The sequence below is a fragment of the Aphidius gifuensis genome, linkage group LG2 (genome assembly GCF_014905175.1).
Source record: "Aphidius gifuensis isolate YNYX2018 linkage group LG2, ASM1490517v1, whole genome shotgun sequence".
Taxonomy (NCBI): Eukaryota; Metazoa; Arthropoda; class Insecta; order Hymenoptera; family Braconidae; genus Aphidius; species Aphidius gifuensis.
Genome location: NC_057789.1, coordinates 28,833,961 through 28,858,489, shown reverse-complemented (window position 1 = coordinate 28,858,489; position 24,529 = coordinate 28,833,961). Strand labels below are relative to the sequence as shown.

Here is a 24,529-nt window from a genome sequence, read left to right as displayed (position 1 = left end):
ATTAACCCTAAACTCATTTTATTTGACGACGTAACTACTATACAAAATGCAAATAAAATTTATATTTATTATTTTTATTTCAAAGACAAAAATTTAATTTAATTCAAGACAAAATTTAGTATGTTTATTGCATAATTGATGCTTCATCTCAACATTCGTTAAATAAAAAAAAAATTATTAACACAAGCACTTAAATTAAATAATAAAAAAATAAACAAAATAATAAAAAAATGATTTTTTTAAAAGAATATTACATCAGTGACAGACAAAACTATAAAATTTTTGATTTTTCGTATGAGCTTGAAATATTATTGACTTGGCACAATTAAATAATTTATATATTTCCGGTTAATGTGGAATTTTCATTCTTAATTTTGAATAATAATAATATATAAATATTTTTAATGTTGCCAAAAATCAATTCATATTTTATTTTGATATTTTGGTTTTTTTATTTTTCAACTATTAAAAATCATCATTCATTTTTAATTTATACAATATACTGAGAGAGAATAGGAAATGAGATGTTTTAAACACATGCCAAAATTTTTGTAAAATTGTATCCCGCTAGGAAAGCTTTAAACGAAAATATTTTAACCATCTGGCAATCAGTAAATTCAAGTAAATAAAAAAACGTAAATTAAATTATAAAAATTAGAAATTAAAATTATTTTAAAAAATTTATTATTAAATAAACAACAAATTAAATTTAAAAATTTTTCATTTATAAAATATCATTTAACATTTTTATAAATTCTCGTTGCAAAAAATCAAAAAAGAATATTTAAAAAATCCAGGGATCAGTAAATTAAGAAAGAAAAAATAAAGCAAAAAATTATTATTAATTTAATAGCTATTGTTAAATATAATGGCGTTAATAAAATTTTGTGTTTTAAAATTCTAAAGATGTAATTTTTTTTAACGTATATATAATTTGAGTTTTGACGATGACGTAAAGTTTGTTTAAAAATTTTAAAATATTTCTTTTTGTTTTTTATAATAATTCACGCTATATAGAATCGAGATCATGACCCATCTATAATTTTTCATAAATATATTTTCTGTATACATATTTACTTTTTGACTACTTTTGTTACGTCAAAAAATATTATAAACCGTATTCCTTTCATCTTTTCATGACCTGGTCGTTCATGCATTTCTTATGTCTTTTGTATTTTTCACACTGTATATACACACATAAGTTTAATAATAATCATTCAATTTTTATTATTATTTTTTAAACATAATTTATTATTTATTCATAAAGTGCACATGTTATATTTTTTTTTATCAAAAGGTCCGAAATATTTTCGCTCGTTAAATCAATTAAAATCCAAACATTGTTTACTAGTAATAACAATTTATCCATAACAAAAAAAAAGAAAATATTTTATATAAAAAAAGATAAATAAATATTAAAAAGAGCCACATTAAAAAAAGTTACAATTTTTTCATTTTTCTTTTTTTACTCAACGTTCATCGCAAAGCACTATTTTTCTTTTTTTTTGTCTAATTTGTTTACATAATAAATAAACTATTTATTAATGAAAAAAAAATAATTTTTACATAATTTTTTATATTTTATAAATCAAGTTTAAATATCAATTATTTATTAGAAAAATTGTCATTTAAAAAAAATAAAAAAAAATTAAATTTTTTCTTAGAAAATATTGTGATAATTTAAAGCCCGGTAAATTTTAAATTTATTTGAATAATTAATATAACTTAAAAGCCTATTAAAAATAAAAAATACAAATAAAATTTTTAAAATAATCACTGGTGTAATAAAATTATTTAAAAAAAAAAATTGTGTAATTAATTTCTATCAAATTAGTCGTTTGTAATTATTATCAATATTTTAAGAAAGTTATATTATGGGGGTGGTAAAATTGCGTGGGTGAAATGATACATGGTAAAAATTAAAAAAAAAAAAAAAAAAAAGTTTTTATAAGAGTAACAAATGAGCACCACCTATGGTGACCCCGGTGGGAATTATTTTTCCAAAGAAATAAATCGCCCAAGTGATTTTGAATCTAAATTTTATTTTTTATTTCACAATTTGATTATTATTATATTCTTTAAAAAATTTATATACATTTTTTTAATCTAAATATTTTTGTATTGAAAAATATTCAAACTAAATTTGCCAATGAAATATCCTTGACTCAACATGAGCTGGCTGATGATTTAATTTTATTATTTAAAATTGTGAATCATTGGATAATATCAATTTCATTTTGCCACACGATGCTCGTTATTAACTGATAAAAAATTTAAAAATAATGTCTTAAAAACACTCACGTTAAATCCAGAAGCCAGTATTTTAAAAAACGTAAATAATTAAAACTCCTTTTGCAATATTAAAAAACATAAAAATTAATTCATGTTTGTTTAAAATTTATTTGTTGTATTATTTTAATTTCTTTATCTTGCTTTTTTCTTGGATTTAATTGTCATATAAATATTGTTTTTTTTTCCTTAATTCATTTAGCCATGTAAGAACACTAAAATCATCGACAAATCACATTAAAATATTTACTAAAAAGGAGATAAAATTTCGTTGTAAAAAAAAAAACAAATAGACAATTAAGATTCAATGGAAGAGTCATTTTAATAATTTTCAAATTCACATTTGATAAAAACTACAAGGTTAATGCTAAAATTAAAATATAATCAATTTACACACAAGTCAATTACTGATTTTATAAAATCAGGTCGTATTTATTTATAATTTTTTTTTTTGAATTTTTTTTTTCACAAGGAACCGGTGAATTTTAACTTTCCAACGATGTCTCGATCGATTCAACAGCATATATCTACTACTTGCCATAAAAACTATATACGCAATGTGTGTTTTTTTTTTTTTTTTATTTTTTTAAAAAAAAAGTGCAATATGGTTTTATCGAATATGGCTTTCATTTTTATTAGCAATATCCAATTTTATTTTTTACTCTTTTTTTCTTTTCATTATTTAATCTTGTTTGTTTTTTAAATGAAATTTTTTTTGTCGGTTTATTTTTTGTCTTGAAATTTCTCTCCACTTGTTGAATTATTAAAAGGAAAAAAAAATTTGTGACATTCAATTTAACGATCATCAAATCATTGAAAATTCTCTGAAAAATATTTTTTATTTTTTTGCTTTATAATCTAATAATGATAAATATAAAACATAAATGTTTAATGGGTAATTGGATCGTTAATAAATGACTTAAAATATTTGATAATATTTTTTAAAAAATATGTAAGCTGGGGGACGATTATTTTATTTAATTTTTCGATCGTTCTGTCTGATTGAATTAAATATATAAATTCGAAAGATCAATTCTCATTTGTTTCTGTTGGTACCGCAGTCATATTAATCATTATTGATGATGTACTAAAATAACTTTCACAATATTAATTTAATATAATATATAAATCATTTACAAAAAAAAAAATAAAAACCCCTTAAAAAAATAAAAACGCAAAGAATTAAGATAATGTATATTTTTTTTTCATAAATTAAAGGCTTTATTTATTGTCATTTTTAAATTTAAAAAATAAATAAATCAAATTAGCAAATAATTTAATTATTTAATCATGACATTTGTCCAAAACAATTACCTTTTAAATCAGAAAAAAAAAAAAAAATTCAAAATGAATATTCTTTCTTTACTTGCCATGTGAATTTTGTGGTTTTTTTTTCATTTTATTTATTTTTTTGGCTGATTTTCGGTGAATCTTTGTGAAATGCAATACGTTTTTTTTTTTTTTTTTATTTTCACGGATACACAATGAGATATTTATCGTTCGACAGAAAGTTTTGTACAAATTCAAGTATCGAATATTCGAAATGACCATTGTATCTACCGAGTGATGTATGGTCATGAAATCGGCAGAGGAATTGAAACTCGTTACCAGATTTAAAAAAGATTTTAAAAATAAAAGAATTTAAAATTTATTTATTATATTTTGACTTAAAAATACTGTGTCTCATTTGCTATCGAGATAACTGTTGCCTCGGGAAATCGTTCGACTTAATCGACCTTAATTTTATTGCATACGATAAAAATGAATGAATTTATTATTTTTTTTTTCTTAGAGAATTATCACAGCGAGTGAAAACCAATTTCGTTAGCTCAAAAATGAACTAAAAAATAATACAAAAAATCATGTATATATTATTTCAATGCATATTCACTTGTTGTTTTTTTTTTTTCATTTATTTCCACTGCATTTTGCCACTGGCGTGTATTAGCATATGCCCAATTTTTATTTTATTTTTTTCGATAAACCTTTAAACTGTCAAATAAATAATAATTTTGACTTTTTTCACGTTGCCTCATTTTTTAAATATTTTTCTCTTCATTCAGCTGATTTTTTTTGAAAAATATTATCAGCTAAATAAAAGGGTGTGTATAAATGATAAAAAAAAATATAAAATAATACAAAAAATACATTGACAATTATTTATTAAGACGATTCAAAAAGATAAGAATTTAATTCAATGGAAGCTGGATAAAAAATACTTTTATATTCTCTTTGTTTAATTCTCTCAATTTTTTGTTTTTCAATTCTAAGGAGTTTGCGATAACGATCCTCCCTTGGAAGAGGTAAAAAACACTTGGGCGATTAACAATTGAAAATTATTGATACTGATCATAGAAATATAAAAGAAAAATTTGTAAAAATTAAAAAAAAAACATATAGAAAAATGATAAAATATGAAAACAATAAATAAAATAAAATTTGCATTTGTAGAAAGTTAAATTTGTATTTATTCAATTGTCGGTAGAATTTGCAATTTGCATTGAGAAAAGAGTCAAGGCAAATTGATTTACAGTTCAACAAAAGGCGTTTCAGTTAATTAGCAATAATTAGTAATTATCTGAGGCTGTAGTTTGAGGGGAAGGTGAAAACAGTGTGGTTGATTGGTGGTAGCAATTATCGCTACTATATTTATATTTTTTTTTTTTTGTTTTAGCGCCGCCACAATTATAGTGTTGAGGATTTTTCAACAGCATTTGCCTCAGCTACTATATATCTTTTCTTATAACCCAAGTGTCTTAAATACTAATTCAACCAGCAAAATTCAACCGCCCAAGAGGTGCGGTCTGTGTCGAATTTTACTGACTGACTAATTAATTAACTACTTGTTTTTTCTTTCATTTTTTTTTTGGCTTGTTTCTTTTTTTTACATGGAAATCCATAAATTTTTTCACTTACATAGTTCAACTATGTACGAAAAAAAAAACAGAATATATGTTTACAAAAAATACTTGTGAAAATTCTTGACATTATCTGAAAAAAAAGGTAAAAAAATTTAAACATTTATTTTTTTATATCGTTTTAAATTTAAGGCAGAAAATAATGCATTAATATTTCATTTTTATTATTTTTATTTATTGTGTATACATGAAGTGAACATCGATTGAAGAATATGAGCTTCATTAATAACAAAAAGCCTTACATTACATGATTTTTTTTTTTTTTTATAAAGATTGGTATATATTTTGTAGCATGACAAATTGTCGGGCAATCGGTTGCACGGTATACACATATTTCTCATCGATTAATCAAAACTCGATCACAACAAACATCACCGCTGATCATAATCGTCATTATAATATATCATTTCGTGAATGATGATCACACCTTTCTCATTTTTTTTCATCAATTTATTTACCGTTGTCGACGAGACACAAAAAAAAAAATTATAAAAATATTTTTGTAATATATATCATTAATGCAAAATGAAAATTTCATTATAAAATTTTTCCACTTGTTCAATTAAATTACGTAGAGCTTTATTTAAAGCAATTTTTATTTTTTAAAATTATTTTATTGTTTTTATTTTTGTCAGTTCATTAATACTTTTTGTAGGAAATTTTTCATGACAAATACAAGCAATTTTTCTAAGTACGTGGTTTTATTGTTTATTTAATTTATTTAAAGATTATTATCGTTTTATTTATAAATAAATTCAATGTTAAACCGAGTTGTAATTTTTTAATATTTTCTTTTTTCAAGCATGCGTCATTTATTTACATTGTGACTTAATTTTATTATATCGTAAAAAATTATATTTAAGTTTAGCAACAGAGATAACTGTTGAAAAAGAAAAAAAATAAATGATTTATTATGTAAAACAAGCCTCGTAATAATTTATAATTTTCTATTTGAAAAAATATAAATAAAGAAATTAGATATTCGTGGTTGAACATCACGTTTTCCCTATTATCATATTGTCAAATCTAAAACTAAACATTTTTTTTTTTTCTTCTCAAAGCACAGCTCAATTATTCTGTTAACAATTTTGTTTATTTTTTTTTTATTTTGAATAATCGATGACTGATTTATCCAGAGATAATACGCACCACGATGTAAACAAATTGTAAGTTTGACATAAAATTTCTCAAAGTAAAATGAATTTTATATTGACTAAGTAAAATGTCAGCAATTTTAAAATCCAACTTTCTCTTGATTATTTAATTAAACAATTATATATTTAAAATTAACCTATGAATAATTATTAAAAATTAATCTTAAAATATATGCAATAAAAAAAAAATTAAAATGATAAATTGAAAATTATTAATTACATTTAATTTATCACGTCTAATTTATCAAAATAAAAATGTCAAGTTTCGGTGGCACATGTCTTGATTGTACAACATGATTTTAGCATGATTTGTTTGATGATAAAAATTTAAGGTGTTACCAAGATATTAATCCGTTTTGTTCATTTGACTCTTGGGTAATATTAAATCATCGCTATCCATGAATTTTATCTCTCAAATGCAAAAAGTAATTTTTTTCTTTAAAAAATAACCAAAGAAAATTAAAATAAAAAAATATAAAATAAATGGAGTGAGGAGGAGGGTTGAAAAATAAAAAAAAAATACTAAAAAATGTTGATATATCACAATACCTTTGGTAAAGCAAAATACTTTTATACAGACATCGAGCATACACGCGTGTGCTGTGCAATTTACAAGATGTTTATCCATTTCAAGATAAGAACTTTGAAAATACATAACTTTCAAGTAGAAAAAAAATTATATATATATTACAAAAACAATAAAAACAACTGAAACAACAACAACAACAACGTCTAGCCTGTAATTTTCTAGGAATAATAATTTTTCGAAATTTTTCTTTTCTTTTTTTTCGAACAAAGATTATTTCGATATTTCGATTATTTTCGAAATCCAAATTACTAAATTATTTTATAATTGTCATGATTGAGACAAATGAAAACTTGATATATATAAATAGAGAGTAAAAGAGGATAAAAAAGTATGTAGAAAGGTGTTGATGATGGAATGCAGTATTACCATATTCAAACATGACGTAACTTTTTGTTGGACAGTGACCTAGAGACAATCTCCCTTTTCTGTTAACCATGTACATCCTTTTTTTTCATTTTATTTTTACCACTTTTATTTCTTCACTTAGTTTGCTCTTTATAAATTTTTTTTTCCTTACTTTTTCCTCTTCTTTTGATCTTATATATAAACACTTTACTTGATTTGTTTATCTTGCATAATTTTTTTTTAAGGCTAAAATGAATGAAAAAAAAAATAATAATTATTTTTTTTGTTTCGAAAAATATAGGGTACAGTTATTCAGTTGGCTTAATTATTTTGATCGTTTTATTTCATTCTGTTTGTTTGATGATCCAATCATCCAGACATCCACTGAGTATGTTACTTTTTTAATTAATTTATTATTATTATTCTTTTTTTTTTCTCGTATATTATAATCAGACAGGTGTGTTATCATTATCTCATATCCGCTGTCTTAAAATTCAAGTAGCTGAGATGTGTTTATTTCCATATGCGTAAAAAGCAACAAAAAAAAATCGCATCATTCGAAATTTTGAGCGAAAAAAAAATGAAAATTATGAGTAATTACTTTTTTTTTTCAAGTGCAGTTAAATGCAAGCATGATTTTAAAAGAGTGAGAACTTGTTGGGCTCGTCAAAAATTTTTTTTTTTTTTTTTCCATTTATCTTTATTATTATTTAACAGAAAAAAATTTGTTAATTTCAGATTTTTTTTTCTTCTTTTTTCTGGTAGCATTGAAAAAGTTTCATGACAACCTGGACACCCATTTTTCCTTGTCATAAATAACGGATTTAAAAAATATTAAAAAATATATATTATATATTTAAGTATTTGCTCATTTATTATGTAAATTTTTTTTTACCATATCGTAAAATAGTTTTATTACTGTGTGTTTATTCAATAACACAAAATTGCAACTATTTAAATTTTTTTCTTTTTTTTTCCATTACCATTTAACGTGAGAAATAATTTTTTTAAATTAAAAATAATATCATCTAATAATCTATAATTAATATTTGAATATTAAAATTGAAAAGAAAAAAATTATATATATATTTTTTTTAGTTTAAATATAGAATCATTTGACAAAACAACGTTCGAGCATTTCGTGATGCTTGAAAATGCATCAGCCGAGTCTCTGATTTATGTATATAAAATTTTTCTTGTATATTGAAAGAAAGCGAGAATATGTGTAGAATGAAGGTGACTGTATTACGCATATATAGATTCTATATACATAAAATACAGTAATAAACATAAGCCAGAAGCAATGCACGAAGGTAATCTCAGCATGAGATCATAATCGAGTATCTTGTTCGGCTGACACGCCCGGCAAACAACTGCACTATTATCTATAAATAAAAATAAATAAATATAAATAGAAAATAGATAAAAATACTACTCTTTTTCTAGTATTTAAAAAAATATTTATTTATTTATATATTTATTAATTATTTGTTAGTTTACTTGTTCACTTTGCCACTTGTCAATTTTTTTAAAATCAATTTTTTTTTCTCAATAGTTTATTTATTTATTTAATAAACTATTTATTTATTTATAATTTTTTTTTTTGTATTATGTTTACACCCTTGTTGAGTTTTATTATAAATATATTTTATTATTTTTGCAATTACAATTCATGGGCTCGTGCTGAATTACTCGGTGGTCCATAAAATCGGTCTCGATATATATCGACCGGTTATATGAGATTGCGATCAGTAGAACAGACTTGAGAATAAGACAGAAATATATTTTTTAAAAATGAAAGAAAATAATATAAAATTGTGGATGAAAAAAAAAAGGAAAATAATGAAACAAGGTTTTACAAGTGGCAAATGAAATTGACGATGGGTGTGAGTGACGTTCGATTTTGTTATTTTATTTATTTTTTTTTTTTTTTCATGAAAAAAGCCTCGGGGTCTCTCCCTTATCAACTTATCTCACAAATTAATTGATTCTCAACGCGTGTATATTTTTCACGAGAGGTAGAAAGTTACTGACAAATACAGAGACACTTTTTATTATTTTATTTTATTACTTTTCTCCTTTTTTTTTTTTATCTTTAGACTTTCTATTTCTTTTTTTTTAATTTTATTTTCTCTCTCTCTCCCGCTATTGGTTTAATTATTTTGCATGAATTTTATGATTGTCTGTTAAATGTTACGTGTACATTACATGTACTAAAATTTCATAGACAGGAAACCATGCATAACATTATAATCAGGCTTCAAAATGATCACCAATCTGTCGTTAATATTTCAGCATTTTTCATTTAATCCAATTACCCAAAAAAATAATAATAAATATAAAAAAAAAATTCTAAATATTTTCTATTTCATACAAAAACATTCTGTGTATGTTTTTTTCATCTGTGAATTTTAAATATTCAAGTTATCAATTTAATTTAGGCTCTACAAAAATAATCGTTCTAATTTTTTTTTTCACGTGATGATCAATTTATTGATTTATCATTTAAATGTTGAAAAAAATTAAAAATAAATATTTATTTATATTTTTATAAAATAATAATATATCCTTTCATTTATTTATTTATTTTTTTTGTAAATTAAATCAGTCTGTTGTATAAAATTTTATATCAGATTGTTGTTGTAATGGTTTATATAATTGCGCAATGCAAGTTGTATCTTTAGTGTAAAGTGTATTTTCCAAATGACGTGTCTCGATCTATATCAATATAGTAGTATTATATATAAACATAATATAGCTTTAAAAATAATAATGATTATTATTATAAAAAATATTTCCCCATGGGGATCAAGCAGCGTCAGCCAGGATTCATCGATCAATTCTCCCCGAAGTTGATTTGCGTTACAGTCTATCTTTCAAATCCATCAACTCGTTACAAACATATTAAAGATACATAAATATATATATAAATTCAAGTTCATTTATTGCATTAACATCATAAATTATTAAACATTAATTTTGCAATGAAAAAATATTAAAAATATATACCAAAAATAAAAACGAGATATTTGTTTGTAATGTTTTAAAAAAATTTGTTGGTGTTGATGTTGTCGTGAGAAATTTGTATATAAATAAAAGATTAAAAAAAAAAAAAAAAAAATTATTTATTGTATATTGTATATGAGAAATTGAGGCCGCGTGTGTTGTTTGTATATATGTACTCCAATCTTTCTTGTACACAGCGGGTCGGCGCGAGAAAAAAGGCGTCGAAAATGGTCGTTGTTTGTGAAACGACTTGCAATTAATCCAAAGCTAACGAGACCACACTGCCCATGGTGATGTTTATGTGTTAAATTTATTTGGATTTTATAATAGCTTCCTATCGTGTATCGTTCATTCAATAATAATAGTTAAACAGAAGCCGCTATTTGCCACTTGGATATATATTTTATACAACAAAATATTAAGAAATAAAAAATAATATGAAAATAAATTAAGAGAGAGGATATAATGTAATATTATATATGTGTGGTTAACAAGTTTTTTATGTTTATTTTTATTTTTATATATTATATCGATGGCTAAGGTATAAAAGGGATCAATCATTTGTAGAAATTTTTTTTTTTTAATTAAATTGTTATTTAGGCACTTGTTTGAAATATATATATTTCTAACTGATGAGATTAGAAGATTATTATTCTAATATTGAGATAAAATTGATTTGTTAATTACGGGGATATATTTTTGTTATATTTTTATTTATTTTTTTTCAATTTTATACTTGAGGGGATCGATAGAAAAAATTCTATAATTTCGACGATTGATCCTACTTGAAAAAAAAATATTTCTAAGCATATTTTTCATGAAATTTTTGTTCTATAATTTAGACAACACGTGAATATAATTATCTTGAAAGTTTTATAAATTATTTTCAATGGTTTTTATTTTTTTTCGTGGAACTCGTGATTATTGTGCTTTTAGATATTTTTTTTATGCAATGTTGTGTTAGTTATTGCTAACTTTAATAACTTATATATAATTGACCAAATACTATTAACTATTAACTTATTTATATTATTTCAATTCTGAACTCTTGACAAATTTATAATAACTTATTTATTGTTTAAATTTAATTCTACGTTTAAATTAATTTTTTATTTCAATTACTTTTTATTTAAATAATTTTTTTTTTCTAATAACAAAAAAAAAAAAAAAAATTATTTAAATAAAAAGTAGTTGACAAAAAAAAATTATTCAAACGTAGATTAAAAACACATAAAAAGCACATAATTTTGGTCAAGAGTTCATTAGAATAAGTTAATTATTAAAGAAGTTGTGTTAACTTAATATTAAGCTAGCACAACATTGTTAGAAAAAAAAATTATTTAAATGAAAAATAATTGAAATAAAAAATTAATTTAAACGTAGAATTAAAACACATAAAAAGCACATAATTTTGGTCAAGAGTTCATTAGAATAAGTTGATTATTAAAAAAGTTGTGTTAACTTAATATTAAGCTAGCACAACATAGTTAAGAAAAAAAATTATTTCGAGATAATTCCATAATTTCAGCGATTGATTCCCTTCAAATTTCAATATAAAAAAATTGAATATATTTATTCCAGTTGATGCATGAGACCAGTGTTGCATGAGTACATCAACTGCCTGATTTAAATTTATAAATTCGTTAAAAAAAAATAATAAAAAAATCGTTCTATTTAGTATTCGTTAAAAAATAAAAAAAATAAAATAATTCAATTGACATGAAGTCTATTTTTAAACTAACTTGCAATTTACGAGCTGGGAAAAAAAAAATGAGTGGAGAAAAAAAATAAATAAATAAAAAATCTATATAGAAATAAAAACAAGATTCGAAGGTGAAACGAACGATGAAAGGTGATCATGGACAATTTTGATACCATAATAGATATCTTGAAGTTAAATCGCAATATAATGTTGATACATCATTTCGATGTATATATTTTTTAAAATTCTTTTTTTTATTTATTTTTCCTTAACTGTCTATCTTTGGCGGAAAAATTAAATATCTTCTGATTTTTATTCAGCTCGTCCGCGTTCGTCTCGTGGAATCCAACATAACCCCCACATTAACAAATCAAATAAATTAATTGTAAATAAAAATATTATCTCAATAGTACTACAATAATAATAATTCAACTAAAAATATAAAAAAAAAATAGATAAAAAGTTTTCCAGCGTGTGCCGTCAGTTGAATTGCGCAATTAAAAAATCATCAAGACAAGAAGAGTCTGAACGTTTAAAAACAACTCAAATCATCTAGTGGATTATCCAATTATTGCACAGCCTATAAAATATATTTTATATTTTTTAATTATTTTTAACTTTATTTAAAAATGAAAAATAATATTCTTTTAACATTTTCAAGCGTCGACTTTGAATTTTTCATTTTTATTATTTTTTTTTATTTGGTCGGCAAAAAAAGCCCTGTAATCAAAGTGTATATACTAAATTATCCACAATACAATAAAATTTTTAAAGCATTTAAATACCAACATATTCCAAGTCTATTAATAAATAATAATTTATATTTTTTTTTTTTGTTTTCAGGTGAGTTATAAGTCCGCTGGATTTTTACATTTTAATAATTATACAAACGTGTTGTCGTAAGTACAGAGATTTTATTGAAATAAATTTGATTATAAAAATTAAAATTTAAATAATTAATGATTTTTGTAAATTAAAAATTATATTATACAATTTTTATTGAGTAAGAAATTTATTATATATGATTTTATTTGATTTTTTAAATTGACAATAATTTTCATTGATGACAAAGCGTTGAAAGTTTTATCCCGCAGTGCAATCTATGCCTACTATTTTAAATTTTAATACACAAGTGGGTAGATAATTTGATAAATTAAAAGATAAATTTAATTCTACTACAAGCTACAAGACAATTTTTTTTTCATTTAAATTTATCAAAGCAATATTTTATTTTTGAAATAAAAAAAAAATAAAAATATTTTTATTAATTGTTAATCACTCATTATTTTTAATTTATTAAATTTTTTTATTTTCCCAATTTTAAGTAGCTTTATTTGCACGTAATTATTATTTATTAAAATGATTATTTATTTATTTTATTTAAAAAATTATCAACGACTTTGTTATAAATATATTATTACAAATTATCAGTCAGCTGATTGTCTCTTCTTTTTTCACTGTCTCACCGATAATTATAAAAAATATAATAATAATAAAATAATAATTATAGCAAAAAAACAATAACAATTATTTAAATTCTAATTAAAATTTTAATTAATATTTTTTTGACAACGTCTGTTAGGAATAAAGAAAAATCTTGATTCAAATATTTATTGTAATTTTTTCATTTTAAAAAACACAATAGCATTCAAATAAAATTACAAAATAAGGATAAATAAAATTTTATTTTTTTAAAATAGAGGGGTGAGGGTAAAAAGAGGGTAAAAAAATAAAAAAAATAGTGAATAAATTAAGAAACGGGTTATTTTATATATACTCCTGCTCATTACATCTCTCGGCGAGTTCGTTTGTTTCCATTTTAATCGGTCTTGATATATAAACCACCTCAACAACTTGCTTGTGTTAAAATAAAAAAAAATATATAATATATAAAAGCAACATATTGGCTCGTGCGAGAATATTGCCGATGGCGGGATCATTAGATATCCCAGTGGATTTCTTATCGATCGTTTATTTTACGCACCGCCACATCTTTTGCCTTTTCCACTAAAATAATTTAAAATAACTTTCAAAAAAAACAATATAATAAATTAATTAAAAAACAAAACAGCAAATAATAATTTATAATTATTTAAAAAATTATTTTCATGTTTAATGTTAATCAGAATACATTTATAATATTTTTTTTTGTGAAAATAATTATTTCATCAAATAGAAAATGAAAATAATTATCTGAATTATATTTATTTAAACAAAGTTAAACAAAGCAACAAGACAGATGAGATAATAAAAAAATTTAACAGAAAAAAAAATTGTCTATGTACAAAAGAGACTTGTATCGACTGATCGTTCTTAATGAATCGATACTTGACACACATATAGAAAACCCTTGTCTGTCATTCGCATTAATCACACAAGTATATAAAAACTCACGAGTGCATGGTTTATTTTATTTTTTTATATACAAATAGATAAATAATGCGCCAAAGTAACAGACAGTTTGAATAGTTGAACAATCGTTTTAAAAGTTATTTAACACTGTCGGTTAATATTTTATCAAATATCATTTCATCACTTTAGTCATTCAAAATGTTTTTCATATTTCATCACTGTATCACGTCATTTTCATGTTTACTTATTTACATTATTTAATTATATATTTTTTTTTTTTATTACAAAAAATAATCTATTAATTTTCAAACTCGTTTTATTTTTCAATTATAAATAACATATTTAATTATTATTTAAAATTTTATTATTTTTTTTTATTAATTTTCATTTTTAATTAATTTTTTTAATTAAATTTATTTTATTGCGATATTTGTTTAATTTTATTTTCAAATTTCGCGCGCGTTTTTTTTTCTCTAAATATGCGTGCGCAAATAATAATAATAATAATAATTTGGGAAAGTGTCGCGGCCATTATGGATGATTCATTGTGTCTCGTTGTTTGGTAAAAAAAACAACGTGTCCGTACATTTTCCAAATTTAACATGATTTTAATATAATTTATAATTAATAAAAAGTTGTAAAAATATAATTATTTTGAAGCTTAAGTAATGATGTTTACGGGTGTGTATAAATTTGTGATAATCAAAGTGAATTTTTTATATATTTTTGAGTTGTTAAAACGTATCATTTGGAATTTATCATTTGAATTATACATGCTGCATCTATTTATGTAAGTTTTAATAATTATTTTTTACTTAATTGTTTTATTCGTATTTTTAATTGTGTTTATATAGCAATTTGAGTGAATTTTTAATTCAGCATTTTTTATTTTACCGATTTTTTGGTTGGAAAATTGTAAGAATATATTATTTGCATGTGTGCGAGTCACATGACATCCAACACTCACACACGTACACACATCTATTAGTTTTTTTTTTTTTTTGGAGTAAAAATAATTTTTTTTCAACTGATAATCGATAATCCCAACAATTATATTTTTTTTATAAACAATAAAATTGTTTTTTTATTTTTTTTTTTTTGATAAATATTTCTAGTCAATTTTACTCCAATATTTTTAATTGAATTTATTTTTTCTTTGATGGATATTTAATATCTAAAATTCGACAAAAAAAAAATGATCAAATAATTAAAAACCTCCAAAGATAATTAAAGAAAAAAATTAATATTAAATAGCTGATAAAGTAAATGAAAAAAATATATTTGTTTTATATTTTATCAGAAAATTAATTTTAAAAATTATTTCCAATTTTTCTATGAAAAAATAATACATTTAATTACGTTTACTATTGATAATTTAAAATATTAATTAATAAACATCCTTTGAATTAATTATTATTTTAATTTTAAACAAACAATTTCTTTATTTAATTTTTTTATATATTGTATAAAATTTTATCATTCAAACATTTAGCATTTAGTTAATTCCTTTTTTTTTTTACAAAACAAAAACAACAACAACAGCATACTTAAAGATCATTCAAGTGAATATTCACTATACAAATTTTTTTACTCACTTGCATACATATGTAGCAATAAAATAAATCCATTTAAAATACTCAAAGAATTTCGAAAAGTTTTTCAAGAATTTTGTTGAATTTTTTTTTAAATTTATTTTTGTTGTTGTTTTTTTTTAAATTTTATCTTTTCAAATTTTATTTATTTATCTTGGTTATATTTTAAATTCCTTTTTTCTAAAAAATATCTTGAAAATTAGTTAACAAATTCGTATCACGTACGACCTACCGATTTCCACGTAAATGTCGCGCAATCATGTTTGGCTGCCCCGCGGCACACTAGTCCCACGGAATTGGTCTTCTGATTACGGCTGACAAGGTCAATCACTTTTTACTGATGAATCAGTATCGATTCTTCATCAGAAAAAAAAAAATAATTTAGTTTTTAAAATCAATATATCAAGACAAAAACAAACAAATGGCTAACCCGGTTTTTTTTTCTCTTTTATTTCTTATTTTTTTTCGAAATATCAAATCATTACTATTATCGTTAATAACAATAATAATAATTAATTTTTTTCTATATTATTTAAAAGATAATTTATTGCTTATTTATGTCATTGTATTTTTTTTTACAATTGCATCAATCAAACCTCTTATTTAAAATTAAAAAAAATAATTAAAAAATTTTTCAAACAATGAATTTTTAATTTATCGAGAAAAAAAATTCTAATTAATTAGCTAATTAATAAAAATTAAAATATGAAATTTTATATTATTAATTGATTAATTGTGTATTTATTTTATTTATTGGTAAATTATTTTTCATGAAATAAATTTATGAAAATAAATTTATAAAAAATAAAAAAAAAAAATGAAAATTCTTGTTTTATCAATTTTTATTATTATTATTGGTATTTTATATATATTTTATTTTTATTTTTTTTTTGTGATAAATAATAAAATGGCTTCTATTTTCCCCACCTGAAATTAAATCACAACCAATGGCACTTTAGTTTCTCGTTCTCAATTGATTTATATAGATATTTTTTTATTTCCCTCTCTATGTGAATCAAATGACTGCCCCAAAGACTCCCACATTGTATATATAAAATATTATTCACCAATAACACACGAGACAATTTAAACTTAATCTACGTTGCAATTTTTAAAAAATACATATAAATAATAACAGCCAATGATACTCAACAGACGATCCGGTTGATCACGTCATACAGGTGAAACACGCGTTGGCGTTTTTCAACTGGTCATTTATTATCTGTCTATATATTTTAAACTAGATTTAATATTTAAAAAATAAACTCCATTCTACAGACAAAATAAAACTATATTATCATACAAATAATCCATAAAATTAAACCCTAAAATTTATCATTCAAAATTTGAAAAAAAAACAAGCTCAAAATCCACGTAAAGTTTTTTCACAAAAAAATTCATAAAATACCTGCAAAAAATTAAAAAAATTACTCAAAAAATAATCTGATAAAATCTTTTGAATATTTAAATTATTATTCAATGCATAAATAATATAAACAATTTTTTTTTTTTAATTAAATAAACAAAAAACAAAATTAATTGAAAAAAAAAATTTTTTTTTTCTTTTTTTTTAATTTAAATGTTGTTTTTTTTTGTATTTATTTATTTATTTAGCTATTTATTTATTATTGTTGTTGTTATTATTAATACTATTATCATTATTATTATTATGGATTTGCGGAGGTAGAAAAATAGTCATATATTTTTTTTTAATCGCGTGGGTCGATGAGGTCGGCCTCCAACGTGTGTCTTAAGACAATTCACAACTTCCACGTATCAACAATTTAATACTCATACCTCATTGTATTTCATCAACAGATACTGAGTGAGTTAAACAGTAATTTTTTTTTTTTTTTTTTTATAATATTTAAACGTGTCAATTTTCACAAATATCATCACGTTTATTAGACCGAGAAAATATCAATAATATCATAACGTTTTCGTGTCTACATGACTCGATATAAAATATAAAAAATATCAATTTTTTATTTAAATTATTATTATCTATTGTTGTTGTTATTGTTGTTATTTTTTTTTGTGTATGTGTTGGGAAAAGAGGGGGCTATATTGTCCCTGACCGAGGCGGGAACTTCCGGTGACTTTGACGCTGCATGAGTGGGAAGTTTTGACCCCCTTGCATTTAAAAAAAAAAAAAAAATATTATACAAGTTCTTTTACTTCTCAGGTAATTTCACAATTCAAAAAAATCATTATTAAATTATTAATATTATTTTTAAAAAATCAACAAAGACACAAATGTCATGATTTTTTTTTCTTTTTTATTTATATATTATTGCACAGTATTTTCTCTCTTCATATGTTGATGTTATTTGTCATCATTTTGTTGAAAAAGTCTGACTCACAGTATTGAATAAAATGATCATAAAAATTAATAATATATATCATTGTATATTAAAGGTTAAAAATAACGCAAAATCTATTTTTAGAAATTTTATATTTTTATCTAGAAAAAAAAAATCTATTCAACTAAATATATAGCCAAATAAATTAATAAAAATCATTTGAAAATTTTTTAATAATACTAAAAATTACATCTATTTATCTTTATTAATTATTATTTATAAATAATTATATTTAATTAATTATTAATTATTTAAACAATAAAAAAAAAGTTGAAAATGTAATTCATTTTTTTGATATTCAACAACGTGTAAAATTAATAAAAATAATAAATTTAAATTAACAATAAATTGTTCAAATTTACAATTGAAAATATATATAATTCATGGATGTAACTTGTTATGATTTTTATTATCAACAATTATTGTTGACAGTATTGGGTCACAATGTGAGATACAAAAAAAAATATCATGATTAAAATAATAATAATAGCAATAATAATATGAAGGGATTTAATTCATTGTGAATATATGTTAAGTTAGTGTGTATCAGAAAATTTATGACATGGTGGTTCATTATCTTGACGCGTTATTCGTGCAGTTATATCCGATTGTCGGCATGAGTTGTATCCTCAGGGGGTCAATCTACATGATGCTGCTTTCAGTAGTCATTGAATGTTCAGCCAATGACCGAAACACTTTAGCCAAATGTATTACAATTTCAAATATCATTTTTTTAATTTTATTCCATTGCACTGTGCATTCTTTGGATTTTTATTATTTCAAAAATAATTTATCGAAATATATTTATTCATGTCGGGGGCTTCTTTTATTTCTATTAAATTAATTTTTCTATTTAAGGAAATAAGGGGGGTACAGGGTGGCTTTAAACTGTTTTTAATTTCTTTAACTATGATAGAGTTGAGCTATCCTCATAATTTTTTTTTTATTAAATTGTCTAGGACCTTAGCAAGTTTATAAAAAAAAATGGGAATTTTTGAAACCGTCAAAAGGGGGTAGGGGGTGGATTTTAGCTGTTTTTAATTTTTCTGACTATGATGGGGTTGAGCTATCCTCGTAATTTTTTTTTTAATAAATTGTCTAGGACCTTAGCAAGTTTATAAAAAAAATTGGGAATTTTTGAAACCGTCAAAAAGGGGTAGGGAGTAGATTTTAGCTGTTTTTAATTTTTCTGACTATGATGGGGTTGAGCTATCCTCGTAATTTTTTTTTAATTAAATTGTCTAGGATCTAAGGTAGTTTGGAAAAAAAAATGGGAATTTTTGAAACCGTCAAAAAAGGGTAGGGAGTAGATTTTAGCTGTTTTTAATTTTTCTGACTATGATGGGGTTGAGCTATCCTCGTAATTTTTTTTTTAATAAATTGTTTAGGACCTTGGCAAGTTTATAAAAAAATTTAGGAATTTTTGAAACCGTCAAAGGAGGGTAGGGGCTGAATTTCAGCTGTTTTTAATTTTTCTGACTATGATGGGGTTGAGCTATCCTCGTAATTTTTTTTTAAATAAATTGTCTAGGACCTTAGCAAGTTTATAAAAAAAATTGAGATTTTTTGAAACCGTCAAAGAAGGGTAAATTTCAATTGTTTTTAATTTTTTCACCCTCTTTCATGAAAAAATCCCTCTTTGACGGTTTCAAAAATTCCCAATTTTTTTTCTAAACTTGCTGAGGTCCTAGACAATTTAATAAAAAAAAAATTACGAGGATAGCTCAACTCTATCATAATTAGAAAAATTAAAAACAGCTAAAATCCACCCCCTACCCCCTTTTGACGGTTTCAAAAATTCCCATTTTTTTTTCCAAACTACCTTAGATCCTAGATAATCTAATAAAAAAAAAATTAAGAGGATAGCTCAACTCCATCATAGTCAGAAAAATTAAAAACAGCTAAAATCCACCCCTATCCCATCATTTCAAAAATTCAAATAAAAAAAAAATAATTTTCTACTGTTTATTTATTCAGCAGGGGGTAAAATATCTGTAAATCAAAATGTTAATTTATATTTCATAAAACTAACATGTCTAAAAAAAGTACTTGAAAAATAAAAAACAACAATTAAAAAAAATGAAGAAAAAAAAAAAAAACAAATTTAAACTTTAGCTTCTTGTTCATTGACATCCATAAATTTAGCATGCTAAAATTTTGTCGAAAAATCACCACACATTTAACAAACAAGCAATGAAAAAAAAAATAAAAATATATATTATTTTTATATACAACTAAAGTTAATTATCTCCCCGATAAAATACCAGACAAAAATATATAAATTTCAAAAATATAAATCATGAGATGGCGTGAATTAAAAGTAAAATTACTGAGTGAATTATCTATATATGTCCCTTCGTGTTTCATTCGAGGAATGGCAAAATTATATAGTCATAAATTTGTTGAAAATGCGACAAATTGTATCGGGTCAGTTACAAATGAAATAAAATTTAAAAAACTTTAAAAAAAAACTAAAATTTTAAAACGTTAAAACTTTAAAATTGAAACAAAAAAAAAGGTATCTTATTTAAACTAAATATAAATATAAATAATAATAATATAATAAAATGAGATAAATAAATAAAATTGATATAAAAATGTAATGATTGATTGTATCTTTGGGGATATCTCGGGGGATTCATGATATGCTTCAAGTTATTGGCAGACACATCTGGTCGCGTGGGAAGAACGCGCTCTCATTTTGCCATTACAACGTATTTATTATTATTTTTTTTTTTCATATAAATTTATGCGAAATATTGCCTACTTTTTTGTCTATAAAATGAATTAACTAACAATATATTATTTATTATTATTAAATGATAAATAAATAAAAAATCATCGCAAATTTTCGTTGATTATATGAAAAATTAAATTTTCATTTATGATTTATTTTTATGACGTATGTTGGTATGATTAATTATTTATTATAGATATATTTATAGGATGAAAATAGATATTTTAATATTTTTATAAATATATTTTATCATTTTGAGGGAATAATAATATTTATTTATGACTAAGTTGGCTGAGGTATCATGAGTCGATTGTAATTGCTGGTAAAACGTAAATCAAAATCTATCTAAGGACTTGAAATTTTATTATATAAATAATCCAATTAAATATATACTCATGTGTATTCGTATATAATATTAATATAATTCTTGTTTTTATTTATATATACGAATTAATTATAATATTTTTATTTATATTTTCAATATGAAATTTAATTTATCAGCATTTTTTAAATTAATTTTACAATGTTATTTAAAAATGGGGCATTTTATAAAAAATTTAAATTAATATATTAATAATTAATTAATTAATTAAATTAATATATTAATAATTAATTAATAAATATATTTATTGTTTAAAAAAAAAAATATTAATTTTTATTAAACAATAAATAAATTTTCTTTTTTTTTTAGGCAAATATATCAGAGTAATTTTTTTTCGATGAAAAAAAGAGAATTTTTTTTGATAAAATTTTTAAAATAATTTACGTAATTAACATTTTTATTGAAAAATTTTTGTAAAATTTAATTAACATTAAGAATATTTATGGAAATTTGTATTATTTTTGTTTTTTCATAAGAATTTTGTAAATATTTTACAAATTTTCTTGAAATGATTTGGAATTTGATATAATGAAATTCCGATACACGGAAGGAAGAATAATATATATATAATTGTTGATATATATCTCGACATATAAAACTCCAGACAATTGTATATACATATATACATTGACGACATCCTGACCGCGAATCTTATGCCACATGGATTTTATTCGTTTCCCTCCCGATGTGCGCAAGAAACTACAGTGAATTAATGAAAATGCGTTCCCACGCATAACCATCAACCGTTTGCCGCTAACTTGACGTCCGTTTTATTTTATTTTTTTTTTTTTGCATTTTATTCTTCTTATTTTTATTTAACTTTATCCAATGTTACTGGTAAAGATACCCACCTGCATCAACTTCTTTTATTTTTCCGGGCAATATATACTTGAGTCAGTCGCACACGATTTTTACCGTTGTATCCGCTTTTTTCTGCTTCACTTGTGAATTTTTTTTTTTTTTTTTTCCATCATTTTTCTTTTCTTTGTTTTATCTAAATTCCGCATACATATTGTATTAATGATTACAATAATTTTCCATAAATTAAATTACCAAATATACTCATGTGAAATTAGACTGACTTTTTTTTTTTTTAAATGAATTATTTTGAAAAAAAATTTATATAAAAGATTGGGATGGGAAATATTTTTGAGGATTACAAATTTTGAAGGATTATTATTTTGGAATTTTAATTATATCAATATTAAAAACATTTTGTGAATTATAGAAAGTATGTTCGTTTTTTTTTTTCGCAAACCTTTCGGGATCGATAGTGAAAATTCGATAATTTCGACAATTCATCCCACTTGAAAAAAAAATATTTCTAAGCATATTTTTCATGAAGTTTTTATTCTATAATTTAGACAACACGTTAATATAATTATTCTAAAAGTTTTAGAAATTATTTTTAATTATTTTTATTTTTTTTTTCAATTTTATATTTAGGGGGATCGATAGAGAAAATTCCATAATTTCGAGGGTTGATCCCACTTGAAAAAAAAATATTTTTCATGAAATTTTATTTCTATAATTTAGACAATACCTAAATATAATTATCTTAAAAATTTCAAAATTTAATTTCAATTATTTTTTATGTTATGACATTTAAAAAGCCAAAACTCCAAAAAAAAAAAAATTGTCTCTTTTTTAAATTTTCTTTTACATAATAAAATTCGATGTCACTTGAAACTATATTACTTTCAAAAATCAAGGCAACTTTAATAATACATTTTTAAAATTTTTATTTTCTTTTTCAAAATACATTTATGCGTTTAATAAAACCCCCTTGGTCTTTGACACGCACGCGTAAGCACGCACTTGAAATATTCGGCTGTTGCGTGTTTTAAATTTAACGAAAAAAAAAACTCGTTGAAAGACACGATTCAAAGCAACAAGATTAAATGCAATAAAAAAAATATATATCAAGTCCATCATTGCATCTTTTTTTTTAAAAAAAAAATCATCTATAGTTTGGTTATATTCGAATCCACAGCGGGTGATTTCGCGGCATGTCTCTTACTTGGCGGGGTGGCAACTTTGTCTCACTGTGATCGATTCTGTATTTCTGTCATCGACTCGTGGGATTTGACCCTTTCGAATCTTCAATACACATATAAACACTCACTTCAAGGTCGTCATACAATTACATATTTTCCATCAATAATAAAAAAGCCTGAAAAAAATTTCTCACCAATTAATATTCCATGCCAAAATCAATTGACACAATTTTAATTGCCAAAAAAATTCTGATCAACAAAAAAAAATCATTCAATTGAAAATTCAATGACACCATTATTTTATTTCACGTTTTTTTTCATTACACTAAATTTCAAACACGTAAAAAATTATTACCAATTTTTTAAAAGCTCCGAAATTCAAATGATAATTTTTTTTTTTCCGTTAGAAATATTTGCAAGTTTAAAAATATATTTTCATCATATTTATACAAAATTTTAATATTGTTTAAACAAAAGAATGAAAGAAAAAAAATCGTATAAAGTAAACGACTGGAGGTTTTTTTTTTTTTGTTATTTTTATTTCGACAATGGAAAAAAAATGAAGAAGATGAAGAAGAATCTATATCTCGTGGTCATGAACGAAGGACAATGAGACCAAGTTGATAGTCATTGTGGTTGGTTTCATGATATAAACTTGAATATATATGTATATTTACCTACCTTTAATAACAATGTATTATTATGCTCTTTGGCGGCATGGTATATTTGTTACGGTAAAACGAAAGTTTGTGCGACATTGTGTCATTAAATAATTGTAATATGGTGACCGCCCAGTAGTCCCATCGATTAACCATAATAATAAATTTACAAATTTTTATAAATAAATAAATACTTGATAATTCAATCTAGTATAAAATTTAAACTACTTGATGATAATATTGAAAATTAATTTCATCTGAATTATAAATTAATTGATCTCTTCTTTTTCTTCTTCTTTTTTTGTTGAAAATAATTTAATAAATTTCCCATGGAATTAAATTAAACCTAGGTAATATTAATTTTAGATAAAAAAAAATTTAAAAATCATACAACAGGTGTATTGACAATCATAAAATTGACTTGGACAACTACTTTCCGGGAAA

General features: G+C 22.6%; 1 protein-coding gene across 3 annotated transcripts in view; it reads left to right on the top strand.

Moving 5' to 3' along the window:
- Nucleotides 1–24,529, top strand: part of LOC122850080 (myocardin-related transcription factor A-like) — a 110,922-nt gene that overhangs the window by 32,548 nt on the left and 53,845 nt on the right. The window contains exon 1 of one of the 3 annotated variants that reach the window (XM_044149088.1): nt 15,064–15,145. The exons of the other annotated variants lie outside the window; for them this stretch is intronic. The gene's annotated coding sequence lies outside the window, so the exon portion shown is untranslated. Of the gene's footprint in view, nt 1–15,063; nt 15,146–24,529 lie in introns of those variants that run through there. 3 annotated transcript variants of the gene reach the window in all.